Source organism: Zea mays, chromosome 6 (assembly GCF_902167145.1).
Source record: "Zea mays cultivar B73 chromosome 6, Zm-B73-REFERENCE-NAM-5.0, whole genome shotgun sequence".
NCBI lineage: Eukaryota > Viridiplantae > Streptophyta > Magnoliopsida > Poales > Poaceae > Zea > Zea mays.
Genome location: NC_050101.1, coordinates 141,562,067 through 141,588,135, shown reverse-complemented (window position 1 = coordinate 141,588,135; position 26,069 = coordinate 141,562,067). Strand labels below are relative to the sequence as shown.

Sequence of the window (26,069 nt, the reverse complement as noted above, 5' to 3'; positions counted from 1 at the left end):
TGTATGGACATGACTATAATATGTAACTATGTTCTTTGTGCTTATATGATAATACATTTAGTTAATAATGATATTTATGGTAATCAAATTTTTTAAAAAAGTGCTTGTTATTTATTTACCTTTGGAATGATTTTTGATTGCTTATAATTGATTTTTTGGATATTTAATAAATGTTTCTTGTTAAATAAAAATCCTAGTAAATTAATAATATAATTATTAGTCCCAAAAATAAATATTTTATTTATAAATAGTTTTGGGTTAATTGTTATAAATTTTATGGTTATTTAAATTTATATTTTGAAATTAGAAAGGAATTAGAAAAAAAACTAACCTAACCTAACCTAGCCGGCCCACCAGGGCCCATGAAACCGGCCATGCCCCCAACCCTAGCCGCCACTACCCTGCTCCCTCTCCCAAGCCGCCGTCACTCCTTCTCCCTCCCCTTTCTCTCTCTACCGCCCACCTCTCTCCACCTCCTCTCCCCAAGCCGCGCCACCAGGAGTTCAGCAGCCGCCAGAAGCTGCCATCCAGCCCCTGCCCCGCACCTGCGCACCCGCCGAACCGCCCGGCCACCCCGAGCCCCCACCCGACCTAGCCGCGTAGCCCCTGTCGGCGTGCAAGTCTGACCCCGACCGGCTTGCCCTTTCCCCGCCCAAGGGTACACGGTCGCCGCCACCTGCCCTAAGCCGCAGAAGGGAGCGTTCGCCGCCCGGGTGCTGTCTCAACAGAGGCACAGGTGGACGGGCAGGTTCGAGGCGCATTCTCTGGGACAAGCACTGCCTAGCCGCGCTCCACAACAAGAAGAAAGGCAGGCAAGGTGTGTACTGTGAGCTGCTACTTCTTTCCAAGTATCATCATCATCAAGAATCCATCCATCCGTTTTCATCCTGTTCGGTATTCTCTCCCAAAAGAGGAACAAACCGGTCTTAAATCTTAATAAGAGGATTAAGCAGCAATGGTAGTACTACGACCATAAACAAAACCCAATACTAGGAACCCAACTGAGGTCCTTTGTGTCCTATGCAAGGATGCTGAATTCCTGATGCATCTGCCCAGTACCACAGTACAGCGATCCCTTTTTTTCTCTTTGAAAGTGCGCCGAATTTCTTTAAGGCTGACATAATGATCATGCTTTGTTTATCTCCTTTTTTTTCTTCAATCTTTGGCGATGGTGGTCCCCTTGGCGCCGGTGATCTGCATGTGCCTGTGATCTACTGCTGGCTGCATCACCTCAATAGTCTACCTGGGTAAGTCCCACTCCCACAGCAAGCCCTCTGCTCTCGAATATATCTCTTGGTGTTGGATGCAACGTGCTATTTTCCATTTCTTAATGATTACTAGGTTGATGTTGGATCAAGTTCCACTGACAATTTTTTGAGAGTAAAGGAAAGAAAATATTGGACGGCACTGATGTTACCCTGTAACCGTACAATTTATTATCCATTTTTTTTGCCTTTTCACATCATTGATAATGGCTAAGATGCTTTAATGTTATGTTCCAGGTCTCATTTATAGATTCTTGGGTATTATCATTGAGTCCTATGAGACGAGCATTTCTCAAGGCGATGAGGAAATCTAACAATCATTAATTAAGGTAGTTTTTTCATAAATACTCTCTTTGGTCATTTCATAAATACTAAAAGTAGTTTTTTCTTGTCAATATAAGGTAGGTGTACTCTTGAACTGCAGATACATATATCTGGTTGATGGCCTGGGAAGAATAAGATGGCAAAGCTCTGGATCTGCAACACAAGAAGAACTGTCGTCACTAATAGCGTGTACCTCCATTTTGTTAGATGAAAAATGAGATGGGGTGGCTGATCTTTGCTATTTTGTAACTTTTGGTACAAGATATTTTGTGAATGATCATCTCTGGAGCTTTTGTGAATGATCTAGCTAGCTATAAGTAAATGGTCTAATTGTGAATGATATTATAATTGTGATGCTTTTGTGAATATATAATTGTGGTGCTTTTGTGTTTATGTGATGGATCTATGACTGTGGTATACTGATTAACTGTGTATGTCTTTATGATTTGTGTATAAAAATATGTGATTTGTGGTGCTTAATTAAATGTATATTATTATTAATAACAACTGTAAAAAGGGCGACTTTCTGTTGGTTGCTAAATGTATAGTATGTCGACTTACGGTTGGTTGCTAAATCTATAGTACAGCAACCCACGGTTGGTCGCTAAATATACAATATTAGCAACAGACGGTCGGTCGCTAAAAAGATGTCGGTCGCTAAAGCCTTTAGCGACGGTACTTACAGCGACCATCCTTATGGGTCGCTAAAAGTTTTTAGCAACCAACCGTAGGTCGCTGAAAGCCGTTTTAGCAACCAACCGTAGGTCGCTGTAAGTGAACCGTCGTGTAGTGATACCTTCCCTTTTCTCTATTTCACCTCATTTGCAACCATTCCTTCTATCTAGCTCCCATTTATATTAACTGAGCTAATACACATCGAGGTAATTAAATTTGAAAAATACTAACTTCACCCTAAAAGCACTTATTAACGAAATAAAGGAGATTAGGAGACCATCTTCTGCTTCTCCTTCTCCTCCTCCCAAACAGGGGGCACACTCAGTATACCGTTGGAGCGTAAGGAGGATGGGTCGTACACCCCTTCTAGTCGGGTGGGAAAGGCGTTGGAGGAGGTGGTGTAAACGTAAGGGAAACATTTGTAGTTGTAGTAGAGCATATACGAATGGATTCGAATCGGATATGTACGGGTACGAATTTTGATGTCATTATTTACCATATTTTAATTGGAATACGGATACGAATACAAATATTATCGGATAAAATACAAAACGAATAGTTCGGATTCAGATTCAAATTTGGATACTCACATGACTTGGAACATAATGTTATAATGATTATCAATTTGTTTTATCGATGGGTTTATAGTTGACAAAACAATTCATGTTACAAATAAATTATAAGCATAGCAATAGATACCTTATGAGCATATTCATTTGTAATTTATAATTCGGAAAATTTTAATGGTTTCATGGAATTAATACTTTTTTCTTCTCGATTACGGATAGTATTAGATATTCCACGGCTTTGTCAAATACAAATCTGAATTCGAATAGAGAAAAAAAAATAGAAATCAAATTCGGATACATTCATTTAATATTCAAATTAAAATCGAATATGAATACAAATATTCATATTAGCATTTTAAGCAATTACGAATACAGATAATTCGGATCTTGAGACATCTAAATCTATCCCTAAGTGCATACTACAGGAAGGAAAGGGTCGGTAGCACAGGATCCCGTGAAGCGCGTTAATTAAAGAAATCCTAACAAACAACCAAAACCGAGGGCAGGCACGTACGTCCCTGAAACCCGAATTGGCAAGGGCAGGCAGGGCCAAAACGTTCCGCAGCGTTGTTGGACCTTGTTACGACGATGGACGGCCGGCCGGCCGGCAGCGTTCGCGGCACCAATCAACAAAGCTAGCGTGGGTGGCGCAGCACGCAACTGCGGCTCTGCCCTGCTGCTGCTGCTGCCGTTTCTGCGCATGCACGCATGGTCTCTGGTAGATCGCTCTTGCTTGCAATGAATGTGAAACCGTTGTAACAAACAACCCAACACGAGGGCCGAGCGAGACGACGGCACGCATCGTCTGTGCACTCCATGCCTGCAACAAGCCGATCGACATCGACCCACCACACCATCTGAAGAAAGCAGCCGCTCTGGCCACCTCCAATCTGGAAACATGCATGGAGCTGGCACACGCAAGATGCACGAGGACCGGCCGGTGCAGTCGTTTCTTTCCCCTTTGGATAGTTAGTTGGGTACTCGGGTCATGTCGATGGACGATGGTCTAGCTCAGCTGTCAACCAAGACGTACTAGTGGGCAGTGGCAGAGGACGACGACGACGGGTGTTGGGGCCTTGGGGGCGTGGTAGAGGATGACCGGCAAGTAGACACTAGTACTAGATCTATAGTGCAGAGGCGGTTGTGAACTTATTTTCACTGACGTTTCTTAGAATCGTCGGCCACTACCAGAATCGGACTTATTTGCCGAGTGCTGTGGATGATGCTCGAAGATTCCGGTCTGTTCCTGAAAATCGGTCGTAACTTGTGCTAAATAACATTTATATCATTTTTTGCGTTCACGGTTTTCCATGTTTCGAGTGACTTGCAGTTCAAATCTGAATTATCTGAGTAAATTCAATTAAACGAACTAAATTTAATAGTTATATAAAATAATTTTATAATTGTGTCAAAATGTTACACGTAGGTCTACATAGTGTAGAAACATACCACAAAAAGTTTGGTTAGAAGAATGAAAAAAATAAAAATATACTTGATCGAGTGTCCAAGGATGACACTCGGCACAACATGTTAACGTTCTGCCGAGTGTCAGACGTGAGACACTCGGCAAAGAAGCTTCTTTGTCGAGTGCTAAAGCTCGGCGCTCGGCAAAGATAACGGCCGTCAGCTATAGACGTCTGCTAACGGCCCTTTGCCGAGCGTCGCCGTTCGCTGAGTGTTTAGCACTCGGTAAATTTTTTTTGCCGAGTGTCTTTCTGTGCCGAGAGTTCTGCTTTCGGTAAACGCGGTCATTAGTGAAAGCAGGACTTTGCCGAGTGCCCGTGCGTGGACAATCGGCAAGCGCCGAGCACTCGGCAAAAAGCCGAATTCCGGTAATGGGTGCTAAGGGCCAATAGAAATCATCAATTTTATAGGCGGGTAACTGAGGACCGCAAGTGAAAATCGAATTTCACTTGCGGTTGAGTTAAAAAAACTGCAAGTGGAGATCAATTCTTTCCCCTTTAATTTGGATAGTTAGTTGGGTCATGCATGTAGATGGACGATGGGATAGCTCACCTGTCAAGTAGACACATTCAACGAACACACACACCTGTAATGAACGTGAAAGATGTAGTAGTAGTTTCATCAAAATAAAAGGTAGCCTGTAATGAACACACACACCTGCATCGACCGTGCCGCCGCTCGGTGTACATGCATGTCAGTGCACGTCGCGAAATGATCCAGGGCATACGCACTACTAGGTACTAGCTAGTTTCGTGCATGCCCTCCAGCTGCATGCAGCCATTTGTCCAACGACCGAACGAACAAGCTAGCCTGTAGTTGTACTTGACGGACGTGTAGGAATGCTACGTGCCGCGTCGTTCCATTTCTGAGCCATCCACCATCAGTTTCTCCATGGAAACACGTCTTACTATTTGTCACGCGCAAACACGGTTAATTAGCAAGCTGACTAAGTTCGATGACGATGAAGGGGGTAATAACACGATCAGACGGCGATCGATCGATCCAACTCGCGCTCTCTCGATCGATACCTAATGGCCCCCACAGTATCTTGTGCAAGCACGCATAAAAAGTCGTTGATCCCTGAAAGCGATTTGTACGAAATGTGGGTAGTAGAAGCTTTATACTAGTGTGGTCGGTAGATATATACGCTAGAGGAGTCCAGCTATTTTGTAACTAGTGTAGATGGCTAGCTAAATGGACGGCTCGGCCTGATATGGCCCGAGAGCTCACGAGACAATGTTCAAATTAGGCACGATTAAGACCGTGCATGTTTCAAACTTCTCGAGCTAATTGTTAGTCAGCTAATAGGTTGTTAGTTGATTTTAGCTTAAGTTAAAGCAACTAACAACAACTATAGCTATTTGATAGGTATAGCTAACAATTAGTTGGTCTATTGGGTTATGTTTGGAACCTATATAACTAATAGCTAGCTACTCCTTCCGGTTTTTTATAGTTGACGTTCTTTAGTGTAAAATTGTACTAGCTAGCGTCAAGTAAAAAGAAATAGAGGTAGTACTAAAAATTAGTTGTTGGGTTCTAGCTAAACACCCTCAGCTGATATACCGCAGCTAATTGTTAGCTACATCACAACTAACAATTAGTTCATTAGCTGGCTCAACCTAATTAATAATTTATTAGGTGGTTAACTATTAGCTCTAGAGGTTCTAAACATGATCTTAGTTTACCTGTTATAAATCTCTCAGCTACTTTTAACTAACTGCTAACTATTTTGTTTTTCTTTTTTATTTGTTATATTTTAGTTTGAAAATAAACCCGATGATATACGCTTGGGCCCCCGCTGGAATGGTGCACGGACCAAAGTCCTGGCCAGACACAGATATACGCTAATTGTGTTGGGCTTAGTGGGGTTCGAATTTCAATCATAACACTAACAACCCCTCCACTGATCTTTTACTCACAAGTATGCCAACATTTCCACTAGTACAAATAAGCTCAAAGCCTGCGGCACGTTCAACTTTTCACTGGCGGTTTCCGTTATCAAACGTCAGTGAAAGAAACAGGTGGGCCCGGCTTTAAAAACCGCCAGTGGAAACCTATTTCCACTGACGGTTATCTTAACACAACCGCCAGTGGAAATAGGATGTTTCCACTGGCGGTTGTGTTACACAAACCGCCAGTGAAAATTGATTTCCACTGGCGGTTATCTTAACTTAACCGCCAGTGGAAACATCTTATTATCACTGGCGGTTTTTAAAGACAACCGCCAGTGGAAATCAATTTTCACTGGCGGTTTTTAAAGACAACCGCCAGTGAAGTGTCTGTTATAAATACCCCTCTTCCCCCGACAGTGAACTGTATGCTCGCAGCCAACTTCCATTGGAGGCGATTTTGGAGGTCCAGAATTCACAAAATACATGGGGAGAGGTTTTGATCTTCATTTTTTAGAAGAAGATTGCTAAGAAAGGTTGGTTTATGTTGCTAATGTCAATTTTTATTCATTTTTGCTCAATTTTAGCCACATTTTGGATCTAGGGTTTCACCATTGGAGAGAGAGTGTATCCTCTCTCAATTGTAGCCACATTTTAGCCACATTTTTGCTCTATTCGCTCAAATAAAGTTGTTTAATATGGTTAGATTTTGTTTATCCTCTCTCCTTTTTCATGTTTAGTTCTCAAATCAGTTTATCCATGACATATTAAGTTGTTTAATGAATGGTTCATGTGTTGTGTGGAGAGAGAAGAAGATAGGTTTGGTAATTAAGATTGTTTTTATTAGTTGCTATGAAAGTTGGTTTAATTATGTTTTAATTGCCAATTATTGTTCATCTTTGCTCAATTTTGGAACTAGGCCTTCACCATGTGTTAGAGAGAAGAGTATGGCTAGGAAAGTTTAGTTTTATGTTCCTCTTGCCAATTTTTGTTCATTTTCCTTAAATTTAGCCACATTTTGGATATAGGGTTTCACCCCTTCATCCTTCCCGACAGGTGGTGATGGAGAGGACATCCTGGATGTATAACTTATCAAGGCTAGATCCATCATACATATCTGAGGTCCATAGGTTTATTGATGTCGCTACGAACCATGCTTGGAGAACAAAGACAAAACACATATATTGTCCATGCATGGACTGCAAAAATGCTGCTGTATTTAATGACACAGAACAAATCATATCTCATCTGGTATGTCGAGGATTTATGAAGGATTACACAATTTGGACAAAGCATGGAGAGGGTAGCTCTTCGCCTTATACGACTGGAAACCCTGAGAACATCGACGACAGATTTCAGTTCGTTCACGAGACACACCAACCTCTTCCACAGAGCGAACATGTAGTGCAAAATGTTACTGATCATGGTTACGCTGGAGGAAATGAACATGATAGACCTCATGTTCTGCCAAGTGTTATGGATGAGGAAGATGCAGAGTTGCTAGAGGCAATGTTGCGTCGTCATACAGATCAATCGATGTTCTTAATGAAAGGTATGGAGTCCCTGAAGAAGGCAGCAGAAGAGCCTTTGTACGACGAGTCTAAGGGTTGTACCAAAGAGTTCACGACGCTCCGGTCTGTGCTAAAGCTGTTGATGTTAAAAGCTAAATATGGTGTGTCTGATGCTGGCTTCGATGCGTTCTTGAGTATTATCGCAGACATGCTTCCAAAGGAGAACAATGTGCCTGCTAACACGTACTATGCAAAGAAACTAATCAGTCCGCTCACTATGGGTGTGGAGAAGATCCACGCGTGTAGAAATCACTGTATCCTTTATCGAGGTGATGATTATAAAGACTTGGAGAGCTGCCCAAAGTGCGGTGCAAGTAGGTACAAGACGAATAAAGACTATCGAGAGGACGAAGAGTGTGTTGCATCCGTGTCTAAAGGGAAGAAGCGAAAGAAAGCCCAAAAAAAGACTTCAAAATCCACGAGCAAAGAAAAAGAAGTAGACTATTATGCGCTCAAAAAGATTCCTGCTTTGGTGATGTGGTACCTCCCCGTCGTCGATCGATTGAGGTGTTTGTTCGCTAATCCTGAGGATGCCAGACTTATGAGCTGGCATGCTTCTGATGAGCACAAAAACGATGGGAAGCTTCGACATCCAGCCGATGGGAAGCAGTGGCAAGATTTCAATGACAACCACCGAGACTTTGCCGATGAACCGAGAAATGTTAGGTTCGCACTGAGTACTGATGGAATGAACCCATTTGCTGAGAGGAGCAGCAAGCATAGCACATGGCCGGTGATCCTCACCATATACAACCTTCCTCCATGGTTGATGCAGAAACGGAAGTACATTTTGCTAACCATCCTTATTTCTGGACCTACACAACCTGGAGTTGACATGGATGTATTTTTGGAGCCCTTAATGGAGGATATGAAAATATTGTGGGAAACAGGTGTTCAAATGTTGGATGAGTATCGTAAAGGTTCATTCACGCTGAGAGCAATTCTTTTTGTTACGATCAACGATTACCCTGCTCTCTTCACATTATCAGGCCAGTTTAAGGGAAAGGTTGGTTGCACAGTATGCATTGATGGAACTGCTTACGTATCCCTTGCTGCATCTAGGAAGATAGTTTACATGAGGCACAGACGCTTTTTATTGGAAGGACACAGGTACCGCATGCGAAAGATGGATAAGTACTTCGACAATAATGGTGAACTACATTCTACTGCTCCATCGGGTAACAATAGAGGTCATAGAGTTTTTGAAATAGTCAGGAATATCAAGTTTGTTTTCGGGAAGAAGACAAAAGACGGAAAAACAAGGAAGGATGTCAAACCAGCTTCGGGGGCTATATTCAAGAAGAAGTCTATTTTCTTCGAGTACTTGCCTTACTGGAAAGAGTTAGATGTGCGGCATGCGATTGATGGTATGCACGTTCAGAAGAACGTGTTTGAAAGCATAATGGGCACCTTGCTAGACATAAAGGGCAAAACAAAAGAAGGGCTCAATTCACGCATGGACTTGGTAGATTTTGGCATAAAAAAGGAACTACATCCCGTTCTTCAAGAAAATGGGAAGTACCATCTCCCAGCAGCAAGCTACAATCTCAATGTAGATGAGAAACATGCGATGTGTGTTTGGCTTAAGAATTTGAAAGTCCCATCCGGATTCTGCTCTAGCATACGGAGTATTGTGTCAATGAAAGACCTGACAATCACCAACTACAACTCACATGATTGCCATGTCATGCTGACTACATTCCTACCTATTGCCATCAGGGCTATAAATCCTTTGTTTTTAAAGATGGCAATCACACGGTTGTGCTACTTTTTCAACAGGATTTCACAAAAGGTAATTGGCCGTGATGAGTTGGCATCTCTTCAGGAATTCGCAGTGGAGACAATATCACAGTTTGAGATGTGTTTCCCTCCATCGTTCTTTGATACTATCTCTTAGCCGAGATAGTTATTAGAGCTTAGGTGAAAACTTATGATGTATAGAATGCATGAAGGATATATGGTTGTAAACATAATACTTTGATGTATATAAATGTATGATAGAATTTAATTGCATGTTGCTTTCAATATCAATATAGATCTATATATATATATATGTTTGTGTGTGTGTAAATAAATATATATATAATTCAGTATTGTTTGAAATTTTGAAAAAAGGCGGGAAAACTTCCACTGGCGGCTGAATAAAGAAAACCGCCAGTGAAAAGTGCATTTCCACTGGCAGTTTGCTTTATAAAACCGCCAGTGGAAATGCATTTTCACTGGCGGTTTTCTTTATTCAGCCGCCAGTGGAAATGCACTTTTCACTGGCGGTTCCTTAAGAAAACCGCCAGTGAAAATGCACTTTTCACTGGCGGTTCCAAAATAACCGCCAGTGGAAATGCTGATTTCCACTGACCCCTAGCACTGGCGGTACTGAAAAACGCCAGTGTAAATATGTTTAGAACCGCCACTATAGAGCTTCTGTGTACTAGTGTTCATTTATGTTTCATGTGTTGTTAATTACTATGATGTACATACTATTTGACAAAATATATAATAAAATCAACCATATCGGGTCGGGTCGGCCCACGTGCAGTGCATGACCTCGAGCTTAAGCACATGACGTGTTTGGAACGGTATAAGACACTAGCTAGCGAGTTAGGCCGGCATGAGCGAATAAGACCATATGACGTGTTATGCTTAGATCGATCGTGCCAAATTTTTTTTTGGAACGGTATAAGACAATGACGTGTTATGGCCAACTAACTATAACCGGCATCCCCGCTTTACAGCCTGAACTTATGTGGTGTGCCCGTTCAACTGCAAAACATCCTGAACATATATTCTAATTTATCCACATGTATATTGTTGACTTCGGGTTAGGGTCAAACACTAGCGGTATACTGTGAGGCGATGCTCTCTGCGGAGTGCAGATGGTCCGTGGCTAGTGTCGGACGATCCATGACCCTAGGTCAGAAGCTGATCTCCTCTGCTCATGTGTCGGGCGGTTCGCGCTCTGGACCGGACGGTCTGCGAGTGCGCAAAGGGTCTTCTTCCTCATGAAAAACACTAGAACTCACCTCCCGTCGGGGATGAGAGTTTTATGCACTACATGAATTCTAATGATTCCCGTCGGCCAGGATAATTCCCTTCGGCCAGTGCAAAAGCCGACGGGAATAGACTAATTCTCGTTGGCCACCTAGTAGCCGACGGGCATTATATTAATTCCCGTCGGCCAAGTCACAAGCCGGTGGGGATTAAGTAATTCTCATCGGCCACGTCACAAGCCGACGGGGATTAAGTAATTCCCGTCGACCAAGACATATCACCTCACTATGGAAGAACGGAAGTCTGCTTTATGTACATGTTCACGAATATGCCTGAGGTGGAGAAATACTTTGTGTAAGACTTATTTCCTTAAATTGTTCATATGTGAATTAGTTTATGTTATCAAATATCTCATGTCATACAATAATATTTGCCAGCGAGTTTGATGAACAAAACATGAGGTGTCTTGGTAGGCCAACAGCGAGAGACATAGACAAATTGCGACGCGATGGAATGCATGGGCGACCTAATTTCATTATATGGCTTGGGGACCGTGTAAGTCTCAATTATGTGGATCCGAGACCTAATTCTAGTTAACTAATATTACAGAATTTGCTAATGCTTTGTGGCATAATTGACAGTTTGGGGAGGAAATGAATTTGAATGATGACTTACGTCAGTTATCTATTGGAAGCGTAACTGCCAAAAGCTATGGACGTTACGACGTCAATGGATATCGCTTTCGTTCAAGCATTTTCGAATCTAGTCATCCTATGGCCACCACTCAAAATAGTGGAGTCGTTACTAGGGCAACCGACATGGAAGGACACGAAGCCTGCTATTACGGGAAAACCAAAAATATAATTGAGATTACATTTGCTAGAAAAATAAGCCTTTAGCACTAGTTTTCTTTGAGTGTAAATGGTATGACCCAAAGTATTATATGACCGAATTTGGGATGACACAGATCCAACCTGAAAAAATTGCTTCAAGGACACGACACGTATATCCTTGCCCAGCAAGCAGACCAAGTTTATTTCTCGACATATCCATGCAAAAAGTTGTCTACATGGAGGGTTGTGTACAATGTAAATCCCCGCGAACGCCTATGCACTCCTGGTGAGGATGAATATCAATTTGGTCACCTTGAGCAGGTTGATGAGGTGTTTCAAGAATAAGAGTTGCCAACTAGTTTTCATATTGATCCTGCACCGGCATTAGATTCACTAGTTGCAGACGTTAATGACTTAACTTTTCCCGAGAGACAAAGAAGACAACCTGTTAGGAGAAAAGTTACATGGCGACCTCTGCATAGAAGAGAACAAATAGATCCTGATTTTGATGATATTTAACAAGTAAAGTTTATTTGTTCTTTCATTTGTTTCTAATTTTTAAGGATTATGTCATTTTTGATGCACTAATGAATAATTTCTTATTTTTTATGCAGGATGTCGTCAAAGGCAAAGAAGTCAGTGAAGGGACTGTTCAAGGGCCTGGGCCTATTTCAGGGTAGTTTTTCGAGCAGCAGCAGACGTCGAGAGCTGTTGAGCGTTGTACATGGAGATGAGGTAACATATCTTGTACAAATAAATTTGTTTACATATTTACCTGTATGTAAGAGACACCTAAGATATCTTGTACAAATAAATTTGTTTACATATTTACAAATAAATCTTGAGTTGTATGTACCAGGATGAGCAGCACACTGAGGAGCAGCACAATAAGGAGGAGCAGCACAATGAGGATGAGCAACACAATGAGGAGGTGGAGCACAATGAGGAGATGAAGCACGCGACATGGGACCAGGACGCACAGCAGCACCAGCCATGGGACCAGTGGGACCACCAGAGAGAGCAGCAACAGGTGTGGGACCAGTGGGGCCAACAGGCCGAACCGGCTGACAACCCGATGGATGATGGCTCAGGAGGCTCTTCAGCGACACGCACACGTCGCTCAAGAAAAAGCCACTCAGTAAAGCCTCGTCACGCGATAGGGCGAGAGGCTGATAGGACCTTAATCATGCCTCGTGGAGATCGGTGAGTGTAATATATTAACTTATCTCATATAACTATTATGTGTATTGTTAATGTTTTTGTGTAATGCAGGAATTGGGAGGACCTGTCCTTTGACGGCAAGGGACACCACACTCAGGTTAACCTTACGTTGGGTTGTCTTTGTCGCCTTCACTACCCTGGTATAGTGAAGGTGTCAGACGGAGATAGCGTCGATGAGGTGCTCGTCAATATCTGGGATGAGTACAAGTTAAAAAAGGAACGAAACCACACCGACAGAAAGGGACTTGTGCGTCATGACTTTTGGGTATGAATTCTTTATTGTTTTTATTCTGTTTCTTAATATTGTAATTCTATGACTTATACCATTGTATTTGTATTCTTTATGTTGTAGCTTCGATATCGGTTGCCTGACGGAGAGGATTACATGGGGCACGCTGAACATGTGTTCCGAAACAATGCAAAGAAGCTAGTGAAGGATGCCATATACTATGCGAGAATTCAGGCTACAAACCTGTATTTTCAAAATCATCCAGAAGAAGAAGGCCCCTTGAATAAAAAGGAAGGGTCCTCAAAGATATATTTGACTGAGGATCAATATCGTGAGGTTAGTATTCAATTTTTTACCCTTTTTATTGATTGCTGTGATTGATATATTATGTAATATTGTGTGTGCAGGTGATGGTTCCATGGATGGCGCCCGTGCCTGATGCGTACTATGCTTGGTGTCGGTATTGGGCTTCCGAAGGCTTTTAGAAAGCATCAGCGCATCACAGGCAATGTCGAGGAACCAATCCTAACCACAAGTTTGACGGTGACGACATGCTCCGAAAAGCTAAAAGAATGGTAAGTTTGATATAGCTATGTCGATCACCAAATAGTACGATTGCTTATGGATGTTTTTTTGTTTATACAGGAAGCTACGTGTGGCCAAAAGCCTAGTGACATTGAGGTCTACCAGGAGGGCCACAAAGGACCAGACCCTAACAACCCTGACCAGCTCTGCAGCCAGACAGCCATGGATCGGCTGGTGAGTTTTGGCCCAAAAGTACAAACGTTTTAAGTATAGAAATTTCTGCATTTGTAAGGTTGTGAATGATGTATAGGCGGCATATGGGAAGGAGATGGTTCGTCGTCATGGCCCTGACTTTGACTGGCGACATGAACCGGTGGATCCCTCGGTGGTGTACGCAAGTGGTGGTGGAAAAGCGCATGGACGGTAAGATCTAACTTACGAAATTACATGGTTGACACTAAATTGATTATGCAGTAATCATAATTTTTGAATCACTTATAGATACGCACTCTTCGACGGATTCATTGACTCGTCGTCGGTGAGATCTCAGAGGACGGGTTCGTCTTCCCGTAGCTCGTGCTCTCGTCGACCGAACGAGCAGGAGTTGGAGATTATGAGGATGTGTGAGGAGATGAGACAACAACGAGAATTTATGGAGGCTTGCAATGCACATAACCAAGCGATGTATCAAGTAAGTATACATAATCCGAACTCTAAATTATTATATTTCAATACAACATCTTAAATAGTAACACATATGTTTAACAGTTAATGCAACAACAGGGCATGACACCAAATATTCCACCGCCACCACAATGGAGCCAGTTTGCATCCACACCAGCTCTGGTACATTAATCTTAGCCAATTCGGTTAATAACATTGTCTAAACTAGCAATTTATCTCGTTAGCAAAACATGAACTGTATACTTAACTTGTTGAATATTCATTAAATAGGGATTGGGGACTCAACAATTCAACACCCCCTCCGAACATATACCTGCACCTGGAGATAGGGTATGTTTGATAACTCTCGATGAATTTATACAATTGTATACTTGTTGATATTTGCATTTAACATGTTGATATTTGCATTAAAAATGTTGATATTTGCTAACTTGCATAGGTTACGCTCGAAGCGGGTGGTAGTGGGTCTGATCCCACAGCAGGGACTGGATTTGTTTACTCCCTCTTCGCGTTCCCTCCTCCTGGTGGCGACAGCGGTCAAAGCTCTAACCACCCAAGTGGTGGTTATCTCTAAATATGATGCTATGTCGTATTTGTTTCTTAACTCGTGCACGCTATTTTTTTCGTGAACTAAACACTTGAACTTATCTCGTTGTTCCTATTTGAAATGTTTGTGTAAACTATGTTGGTGATGTTAAGTTTATGATGTGTGAATTGATTATCAATGCATGTGTCTGTTCTGTGTGATGATATATATGTTCTGTGTGAAATTGTGGAGAAATAATGACCTAATTTGGTGCTAGTTTTGCAGCAGTATAGGTTAATCCCCGTCGGCTATGGTCAAACCGACGGGGATTAACAATTAATTCTCGTCGGTCCAGTAACTCCCGTCGGCGACGGGAAGTAATTGTTAATCCATGTCGGCCCGCCGTGGCCGACGGGAATTAAGGTTAATTTTTGTCGGCTTGTAAGTGGCCGACGGGAATAATCTTATCCTCGACATCTTATGCCTGTCGGCTTAGGGCCGACAGGAATCAACCATATACCGACGGGAATTACTAATTCCCGTCGGTTTAGAGCTTATTCTCGTCGGTTCTTAGCCGACGGGAATTAAGTGGATTCCTGTAGTGATGGCGTGCCCCAGGCGTCCCAAATAGCGTAGAGCCACCTAGGGTTTAAGAAAATAAGTCGAGGAAGAGATCTTTAGTGAAGTGGATCTTGTCCCTCATGAGGGACCTCATCAGGGTAAGATCCTAAGGTCGTCTTGAGGTTGACAGGCCACCCAAGACGGCTCTAGACGACATATTGTCGAATAGAGGTGAAGATTGATACGTGGAAAGCTACAACTAAACCTACGCTACACCTACTCCTAGGGGATGAATAATAAATAAGGTAAAGTAGATTGGTTCCATTGGAATGTGTTTGGGGTTCTCAATCGGTCGTACCCCTTTATATTTATAGGGAAGGTCTAGACCTGTTCCTAAGCGAGATCCAACAGATTCCCATGGATAGGTTAGGATAACCACGCCTAGGATAAGTACTCTCGCCCAAGTTAATCTGGTCGCAGATCGTCCGGTCGTGGCCAAGTGCCAAATATGGTGCTCAACATATGCTCTCCTTGCCTTTTGGTGGAGCTTGGTAAACCAAAAGCACCTGACACTATCAGTCTCTTTTGGGAAACAATAGATTTCACATCTTGCCTTGTTCCCGAAATACGAACTCTAGCCCGATGCAAGTCACGACTCTTGTGATCATACAATATAACTATTTGATAGAACTCTAATGTACAGATGTCATTTAGGATTGCATCCTCTTTGGCCATAGGTATCTGATCATGTCAATAGGTAAAAAGTCGTGGTACCCCAGCCCAAATAAGAAAACAGATTGAGCAAGTAAAACGGATTCATCACCATACCACCCCACACTTGAGTAGGACAACACATCAGCGATGTATAAATTGGAAAGTACCACGACATCCCTGGTGGCGAACGAGTAGGCGACATTGGTTGCACCACTTTTTGGTTCGGTTTAGTCGGCCTTTGCCTTTGCACATATTGCCTCTTTGACTTTGATTGTTTTATTGGCCGGTTGTGAAGAACAACCTTTTCCTTTATATATTTAGCAAGAAGCTCATAAAAAGTAGGGCCAACACTGTTGAGCCAGCCAGATGTCTTGGAGGTGTTTTGTTTCCTAGTACCTATATCAAGAAGATGTGGTTTGACAGTCTGAGGTCATTACTGCTCTTGGTTGTCCGTGGACCATCCGACCTTCATGGCCGGACTGTCCGCGTATGTTCTGGGCTGTCCGGCCTTAGTGCCCGAACCGTCCAGCGGACGTAGGGCAGGTGACCGTGATTGGGTATCCGATCATGCTTGCCCCCTGGTGCCTCCAATCTTATTATCCTTTATTTTGCTCGGAGCCTTTCGAGTAACCACTCCATGTGATAGATTTGGCATGCACGGGTCACTAATGATAATATTTTTTGTCTTTGCCTTTATTGGTCGCACACGGCCGAACCAAGACTTTCTTGTCTACTAGATCTAATGTGTTGATAGGGACATGTTGTCTGTCAATTTTGATTTCCTAAAATCCCAACCGGACTTCATTTATAGTCGATTGATTGTATTTGCGGACAGAAGACATTACAATCATTGGTGTCATGCCATTTACAATACACACGCCTTTTCAATTCCTCTATCGGAGGAATTGTGTGAGGCAATTTAATGTTACCATTCTTAAGCAACTTATCAAATATTTTATCACACTTAGCAACATTAAATGTGAACTTAACTTCTCCATGTTGATTCTTTTGAATCGGCCGTAGGGAACAACAAGCTGAGAGTTTGGCCTTAGCGGTCCAAATAAGTTTAGCTGTATATACCTTTTTGACTCGTCATCTGAGTTACTATTGTCATGACGCTCATCATGATTAGACAATTCTTTGCTTTGGCTTTCACATGCCAAAGCCCTCTAGTGCAACTGAGTTAGCGTAAAGAACGGGGTGATGCCTAATTTTTCTTTCAAGTATGGATGTAACCCATTGAAATCCAACCCCGCTAGTTGTTTATATGTGACCTTGATTCAAAAACAGTGATTTCTAGTAATTCAAAATCAACAGACATAATCATTAACATATTCATCGTACTCTTGTTGGACCGATGCCAGGTCAACTAAATCTAACTAGTAATCCCTAGAGAAGAAGTGTTCATGAAAATTATGTTATAAATCATCCTAGGAATTAATCGAGTTAGGAGGTAACTCAGCATACCAAGCGAATGCAGTGCCAGGAAGGGATAATGAGAATAGGAGATCACGAACAGCTTCTATGTTGGACAATTCCCCCAATTGTGCTAGAAATTGGCTTACATGTTCGTGAGTGCCTTTATTGCCTTCGCATGAGAATTTGGAGAAATTCGGTACATTAGTCCCCGAAGGGTATGTAACAACGTCCCATCGAGGGTCATATGGCCTTTGATAGGACTGTCCTATGTCGAATACACTCACACCTAATTTATCACGAAATAGCTCGGATATTTCCTCCCAAACTTCATCCAAAGTGACTGATGGTAACCCGTTGGTCTTCAGGACATGGGGTTTATGTGGTCGGTTATCCTTATGCCAGCCTTCTGCACCAGGATGATCAAAGGTGGCTTCCGGTATAAGCCCCTGAGGCATACCAGTGTTGCATTCGGTGTGACGATCAGTGCACACATTCATATCTAATGTACTCAATATCAGTAGCCCTTTCTTCATTATAGTACAACTCCTATCTAGTGTACTATCTATTGCATCACCGAACACATCTAGTGCTACTAAGCATACCGTCTTTGTTTCTTTGCATCTCTTCATCTAGTCTTCTATCTTGTGTCTTGGACTCTTGCATGATATTTGTAGGTCTTCAATAAGTTTTCTAATGTCTTGCTTGAGGTGTTGATCTTCTTGATGACAACTTTGCCTTCATCCAAGTCCATATTGCATCATTTGAACTATATTCACAAACACTAGCAAATAACATTAGTTCAGATGGTTATGTTGATCATCAAACACCAAAACCCTATAATCAAATGGCCCCCAATCCATTCCTTATAATCTCCCCCTTTTTAGTGATTAATGACAACACAACCAAAGCAAGCAAATAATGAGTACCAAAATGAAAATGCAATATACTTGATATGATGCAAATGCAAAGGCAAGATTCATATGGTATAAAGAGGTACCACTTGATTATATACAAAATAAAAAAATCTTTACTATACCAAAGGTCCCCATATTGTGGTATTATGGATTGAACATAAGTCTCCCTCTAACTCCATAAACCACATTCTTCCTTTCTTAGACCAACTTCAAATATAGGATGACATTCTCCTGTGTTGGAAGGTGTTCCTACATGTTTATTTACAAACTTCTCTTATTAAAATATGGTTACCACATGTTAGGTTCCACTTGAGAATGATACTATTTGGAGTCTATTTTTAGAATTTGTGGTTTTGGTTTTTCATAAGTTTTTGGCTTCCTTTTGGTCCTTAAAATTCTCCCTGTTTGGGATCAAACACCAAAATGAAAAACATTAAAGTACTAAAGAAGGGTCAAATGTTGTGGTCCTAAAATATCTACTACTTTAAAGCTTGAAATTTGTATTTTTGGGTAAGGAGAGGATAAAAAAGAATTTGACTTTTGCATTTTATAGGCTATATTTCCCCTATATGTATGAGTATGAAGAAAAGTATATTCTAATGATATAAAAAATGTATCCTACGCATATTAGAGAGGGGCTGCAATAAATAAAATGTAATTTTAGTATATATAAAGAATGAAGAAAGCATGTAAAAGACACTAAAAGATTGTACCAAAATGCATATGATACCAAATGATCTCGATACCAACAGTTGAATTTCTTGAAGTCGAACCTCAATGTTTTTCTTTTGAGATTCTATATTACTTTAATGAGACGACTACACATATGATAAATTTGAGGAAAATGTTAGTCTCAAATATAACAATTTATAGAATGACCTCCCCATAAAAGTGTGCATACACATTTTTAATACTTGTGTGAAAGATGCACTTGGACTTCAAGGTACCACTTAAAGGATAATGTCACATGAGTGTGAGCATTACTTAGAATTCAAGGATAATGTCACTTAAAGGATAATGCATGTAGATCAAACATCTAGTGGCACTAGATGACTGAGATTGCTAATTGAAACTCCCTTGTTGCTAGTATAATCATCTATTCTAACTCGATCACACACTCTTTTGTGTTTTGATCAGCAAAACATGATTCCTATTTATATCTTTGTCTACAGTCCATATGTTCTTCGTTTTCTCTTTCTTTGTTTTTCAAATGTCAAGCACTTGATCATGTTGTGGCCACATCTCATCTCCTCTATAAGTGTCATCCTTGCTCAACCTTGATATCGACCTAACTTATCTCAAACATAGCACTTAAGACAAAATTAGTCTACTGATTATCGCAATTATCAGAGCTAAATATAGGACTTTTACATGTACATTGAGCTTTTGGAGTGTTGTCTAGCTTTTTCGAAAACCCAAGAAAAATGTCTCAATGTTCTCGAATTTCATCTGATACTTATCCATCATATTTATAGTCCTCTCCCACTATAAATTCATTACCTCCCAATTTTTTTTTCTAAAAGTCACAATTCATCCATCTTACTCCCTGCAATCTTTAACAACCAATTTTCATTACCACAAATCATGTGAAGAGAAGGAAAATCCACTATTAAGAGCTAGTTTGGATACACTAATTCTCCATGGGGATTGGAAGGGATTCAGGAGGGAAATGAACTAATTTCTCCGTTAGTCCCTTCCAATCCCTATGGCTCATGGGGAATTATGAATCCAAACTAGTCTTAAAGCCATATTATCAATGCACACGTTCTCCCAAAGTCTAGTGGTTTTACAATTATTTGCGTGTACACAGTATCCCATGTTCATCGGTTGTTTAGTATCAATAATTCCTTTCCAGAATTGAGAAACACGTTGCTTTGTCTATTTAGACAAAAGATTTTTTTTTCTTAAAATAGTTCACCTTGAGCAAATTGTTACACAAATCATTCTAAAAGCATTTTCAAATGCTAAAATGTACTGTAAAAAGAAACCAGGGCAAATAATTATGTTTGTGTTGGCGTGGATCTGGTCGCCAATCACTGCGAGTTGTTCCGCTTGGCAGGCTCTCTATGACGGCGTGGACAGTCCGCGACTTGGCAGCAGGAGCGGGTTTCCCTATGTCGAGTCGGACGGTCCGCACGTGCGCAGAAACGGCGGCGTTCGCCAACAGCACCTGGATCTCGCCTCCTGGGAGGGACCCGTCAGGGAGGAGTGGTCCTAGGGTTTGTCTTGTGATTGGCAGGCCACCCAAGACGCCTCTAGACGACGTAGAGTCGAAGAGAGGTGAAGATTGAGATAAAGAATGCTACATTATTGGCTACTCCTAGGAAAAAAGTAAAGAAACAAAAGATATATTGATTTGGTTCGATTGTTGGTGCCTACAATCTATCGTACACCTTCATATATATATATAAGGGGGTGGTTGGGACCGTTCCTAGTCATTTTCCAACAGAATTCACGGTTCTAAATGAATAAACATGCACGAAAAAGAGCTTATCCACCTGATCTAACCTAATCGCAGACTGTCTGCACCTAGAGTAGAGACGGACCGTCCACAGTCTGGACTGTCCGGCTATAGATCCGAACCGTCCGACTTCTCCTAAGCGGCACATATGGTGCTCAACAGTTTGGAATATAGTAGTTTCACATGAATTGCACCGGAATTTTAGAAAAGTCGATTTAATTTCACAGGAAAATATAAGAGCAGATAATCATGTGTTCCAAACAGTGCCTAAACTGTTGATCGATGTTGTTACGACAGGCAAGGTGCTCAACGAAAACAGTGTAGCCATCCCATATGATCATATCGCACTGTTTTGCCTTGCCACCAACGAGCGACACATCCTCCAACTTTATGGGGTCGGGAGGCACGCTTGGCCTTAGCAGTGCTCTGCAATTGATGAATAGGCTGCACCGGCCAGATTTAGATGCAACGCTTTACCAAACTGTCCTAAACCGACACAAATATTTCCCCACGTTTTCTCTTTTTCAGCTCGGCATTTTAGAACCACCAACGGATATTTTACGTGTCACATAGGAGTATTTGATACTCCCTCGTTCATCAATTTGAAGTGTTTTTTAACATTGAAGTACTTTAACTTAGGTTTTGACTATTGATCCTTCATTTTATTATCATTTTAGGAAATAATTTCAGCCTCTGCGGTTGCACACAGCCAAGCTCTTACAAGTTTTCAGCTCATCTGTTAATTACATCCGAAAAGATAACAGAATAACAATTTGTACAAAAAAAACATACATTATATTATTGTCTGTCCGCTAATTCTTGATGAAAATATCGAAAGCAATGACCTCCAAAGCTTTGCTTGCGGAATGAATAGTCTTCGTTGTATAAAATTATCACATATATAACACTTCAACCAATTCATCTTATAACTTTTTTTTAGTTAAAATTATTTTTTTTGAAGATACCAAAAAAAACTTGATGTTCATTTTATTATTTATTCCTACAAAATTAATTAATACCTTACTAGTAGCTCAAATAGTATTCAATTGATGGTTGCAACTTTTGTGCAACAAACATTTATATAATTTGACCAAATATTGTCGGAAATATAAAATTTTGTTTTTTCTTTCAAGTCGCTTCACATTGGTGGTGCTACCTCGTCCAGAAAAAGATGTAAATACATACTTGCTTAAGTCAAACTGTTTTAAATTTGATTAAGTTTATAGAAAACAATATCAACATTTATGGCTTCGAATAGTGTCGGCGTTTCGAGACCGGGGGGTCCCTGAGCCGGCGAGTGAATGTCGCCGCGTGCCCCAGCCCAGATGGGTCGACGCGAGGCCGAGCGCGAAGGGGGGAGAGTGAGGCGGCCGGAGACCGGCGTGAGAGAGGTGGGAATCCCGCGGCATTCGTGTTCGTCCCGCGCCCAGGTCGGGTGCGCTTGCAGTAGGGGGTTACAAGCGTCCACGCGGGAGAAGGAGCGAGCGGCCTCACGCGAGCGCCTGTCTCGTCCTCGTCCCCGCGCGGCCAACCCTCTCTAAGAGGGCCCTGGTCCTTCCTTTTATAGGCGTAAGGAGAGGATCCAGGTGTACAATGGGGGGTGTAGCAGAGTGCTACGTGTCTAGCGGAGGAGAGCTAGCGCCCTAAGTACATGCCGTCGTGGCAGCCGGAGAGATTTTGGCACCCAGCCGGTGTGATGTCGTGGCCGTCGGAGGAGTGCTGGAGCCTAGCGGAGGGACAGCTGTCGGAGCTGTTGAGTCCTTGCTGACGTCCTCCCGCTTCCGTAAGAGGGCTGAGAGCTGCCGTCGTCACAGAGTATGTGGGGCGCCATCATTGCCTATCTGGCGGAGCGAGCCAGATGGGACGCCGGTCTTGTTCCCTGTGGCCTGAGTCAGCTCGGGGTAGGGTGATGATGGCGCCTCCTGTTGACGTGGCTGGTCTGCGCCCTAGGTTGGGCGATGTGGAAGCTCCTCCGAAGCCGAGGTTGAGTCTGTCTTCCGTGGCCGAGGTCGAGTCCGAGCCCTTGGGTCGGGCGAGGCGGAGGCTGTCGGCTGAGGCCAGGGCGGAGTCCGAGCCCTGGGGTCGGGCGAAGCGGAGTTCGTCGTCTTCTGGGGCTGAGCCCAAGTCCGAGCCCTAGGTCGGGCGGAGCGGAGTTCGTCGTCTTCTGGGGCTGAGCCCAAGTCCGAGCTCTGGGTCGGGCGGAGCGGAGTTCGTCGTCTTCCGGGACTTAGCCCGAGTCCGAGCCCTGGGTCGAGCGGAGCGGAGTTCGTCGTCTTCCGGGACTTAGCCCGAGTCCGAGCCCTGGGTCGAGCGGAGCGGAGTTCGTCGTCTTCCGGGACTTAGCCCGAGTCCGAGCCCTGGGTCGGGCGGGGCGGAGTTCACCGTCTTCCGGGACTTAGCCCGAGTCCGAGCCCTGGGTCGGGCGGAGCGGAGTTCGCCGTCTTCCGGGACTTAGCCCGAGTCCGAGCCCTGGGTCGGGCGGAGCGGAGTTTCCTATGGTGCCTCCGGCCGGGCCTGACTGCCTGTCAGCCTCACTCTGTCAAATGGCACCGCAGTCGGAGCGGCGCAGGCGGCGCTGTCTTTCTGTTAGGCAGGTCAGTGGAGCGGCGAAGTGACGGCGGTCACTTCGGCTCTGTCGGCCGGGGGGCACGCGTCAGGATAAAGGTGTCAGGCCACCTTTGCATTAAATGCTCCTGCGATTTGGTCGGTCGGTGCGGCAATTTGGTCAGGGTTGCTTCTTGGTGAAGATAGGGCCTCGGGCGAGCCGGAAATGTGTTCATCGCTGATGGGGGGCCTCGGGCGAGACGGAGATACTCCAGGGTCGGCTGCCCTTGTCCGAGGCTAGGCTCGGGCGAGGCGTGATCGAGTCCCTCGAATGGACTGATCCCTGACTTAATCGCACCCATCAGGCCTTTGCAGCTTTATGCTGATGGGGGTTACTAGCTGAGAATTAGGAGCCTTGAGGGTACCCCTAATTATGGTCCCCGACAGTAGCCCCCGAGCCTCGAAGGGAGTGTTAGCACTCGCTTGGAGGCTTTCATCGCACTTTTTTGCAAGGGGACCAGCCTTTCTCGGTTGCATTTTGTTCCGGTGGGTGCGCGTGAGCGCACCTGCCGGGTGTAGCCCCCGAGGCCTCGGAGGAGTGGTTTCACTCCTCCGAGGTCTTAATGCCTCGCGCAATGCTTCGGCTGGTCTGGTCGTTCCCTCATGCGAGCTGGCTGTAGCCCGGGTGTACGGTCGGGTCCCAAGTTCTCGGGCTGGTATGTTGACGCTGTCAACGGTTCGGCCGGAGCCGGGTTTGCGAGAGCAGCCCCCGAGCCTCTGCACAGGGCGAGAGGGCGATCAGGGACAGACTCGACTTTTTTACATACGCCCCTGCGTCGCCTTTCCGCAAGGAGGAGGGGGGAAAGCGCCATGTTGCCCTCGATGGGCGCCGAACATGGTGTCTCCGGTGAGCTGCAAGCGGGTAATCCGAGTGGAAGTTCGTGCCCCATTCGTTAGGGGTCGGCTAGGGGCCCAGAGGCACACCCAAAAGTACCTGCGGGTGATCTGCCGGACCCGGTCCCCTGGCGACGGGGTCCGAGGGCTCGATGCCTCCCTCTGATGGGATTCCGTTACAAGATCGTTCTCGCTGGTCTCAGAAATGTCCTAGGGTACCTCAGGAGCGCAGCCCGAACCTTGGTTATGTATCGAACGTACCCATGGTCATCCCTCGCTTTGTGTCTGAGGCGACTGTGAACCCTTCGGGGGCCAGCCTTCGAACCCCTGATCAGTAGTGGGCGCGGAGCCCGAGTAGCGTGAGGCGGTCGTTGAACCCTTCCGAGGGGCCGGCCTTCGAACCTCTGACCAGTAGTGGGTGTAGAGCCCACGCGATCTGAGGCGGCTGTCGAACCCTTCCGAGGGGCCAGCCTTCAAACCTCTGATCAGTAGGGAGGCTCGGAGCCTGGTTCCTTCACGGGGAAGGATCCTTTTCGGGGTATCCCCCTTTCCCGGTCCCTGTTGCAAGAGAGAGAAAGAGGAAAAAAGGAGAAGGATACGAAATCGAACGACGCGGCGTACCTCTTTTGACGTGGTCATTATGGCGAAGGCGAAGCGTCGCCCGCTTCTCCTGCCAGAGCCCAGAGGCGCCGCCTGTCCCGTCGCGGAGTTGATGCGACGGGGCGAGTGGTTGGCGGGGCGGCCGTTGCGCGTGCGAGAGCCGTTCGAGGAACGGAACATGGGCGCGTTGTCTTCACGCCGTGAGAGAGGGTTCTCTCGCTGCCCCCGGATGGGACGTGGCCGCTGCTCCTGCCCGCCTGTCACCGCCATTACTGCCGGCCCATTTTTGGCCGCATTGACCGTCACGCCAGGCTGGCGCTGCTGGGTCGTGCGCTGGGTCGCCTCGAGCCGCGGTATTGGTTCCGCAGTCGAGGAGGCGCGGTGGTGGCGCAAGTGTTGGTGCAGTTGTATGCACGAAGCATTCGGCGCGCCGGTTGCACGACGCGTGGGCCTGGGCCTCCATGCCAGGCGTGTTGGGAGTCGGAGAAGTGCGCCCACTTGGCGCGGTTGTATGCCGCCTGCATGGCTGCCCGCCCCTTCCGCCCGTTGGTCTGGGCAAAAGTGGAGAGTCGCTTGTAACCGCTGGGCGGTTGTGCGCACCGCGCATGGCGGTTTGGCTTCTTCTGCTCTGAGCCAGCCTGCATGACGTGTGGGACCCAGCCCCCGCGCCGCAGGGGAGGACCTTGGAGCGTGTTGGAGAAGACTCAGCCCGCGACGGCTGGGGACGCAAGTAGGGAGAGTCGCCTTTAAAAGGAGGGTGACCCCCTTGGAAGGCGACCATGTCTTCGCGCTCCCTTATGCATCGTGTCTCTCCACCTTCCAAGCCCCCGGATGGCGGGTACCCGCCGTCTTTCCGCCTCGTCGTTGGAGGAACGCAACTCCGTGGGAGTTGGTACCTTTCAGCCACGTTCGGCTTCAAGGATTTTCATCATGCAGCCCGGCTGCACCCCTCCACCGGCGGTCACCCAAGACAGTGAACTCCAGTTTGATGGTGGCGGAAAGCGAGCCGAGCTGCGGCCTCTGCCCCTCCCTCAGCCTCAAGGATTTTCATCACCAGGGCTGGGGAGGGGAGTGTGCCGAGTTGGGGTCAGCCCCTGCGTGGGCGGCGGCCCGCTCCTTCCCTTAGTGATCGGGGGGAAGGGCGATTGTTGTCCGTGGCACCGGCAGCTGCCGCGTGCCTGGCTCTCGGACGCGAGTGG

The 26,069-nt window shown here is 44.7% G+C and overlaps 1 long non-coding RNA gene across 1 annotated transcript; it reads left to right on the top strand.

The window, feature by feature from the left end:
• Positions 1-823: 823 nt before the first annotated feature.
• On the top strand, positions 824-1,929 carry LOC103630122 (uncharacterized). Its single transcript, XR_554848.1, has 3 exons — positions 824-1,247; positions 1,503-1,594; positions 1,667-1,929. It is a non-coding gene; the product is annotated as an uncharacterized lncRNA (long non-coding RNA).
• Positions 1,930-26,069: the final 24,140 nt, after the last annotated feature.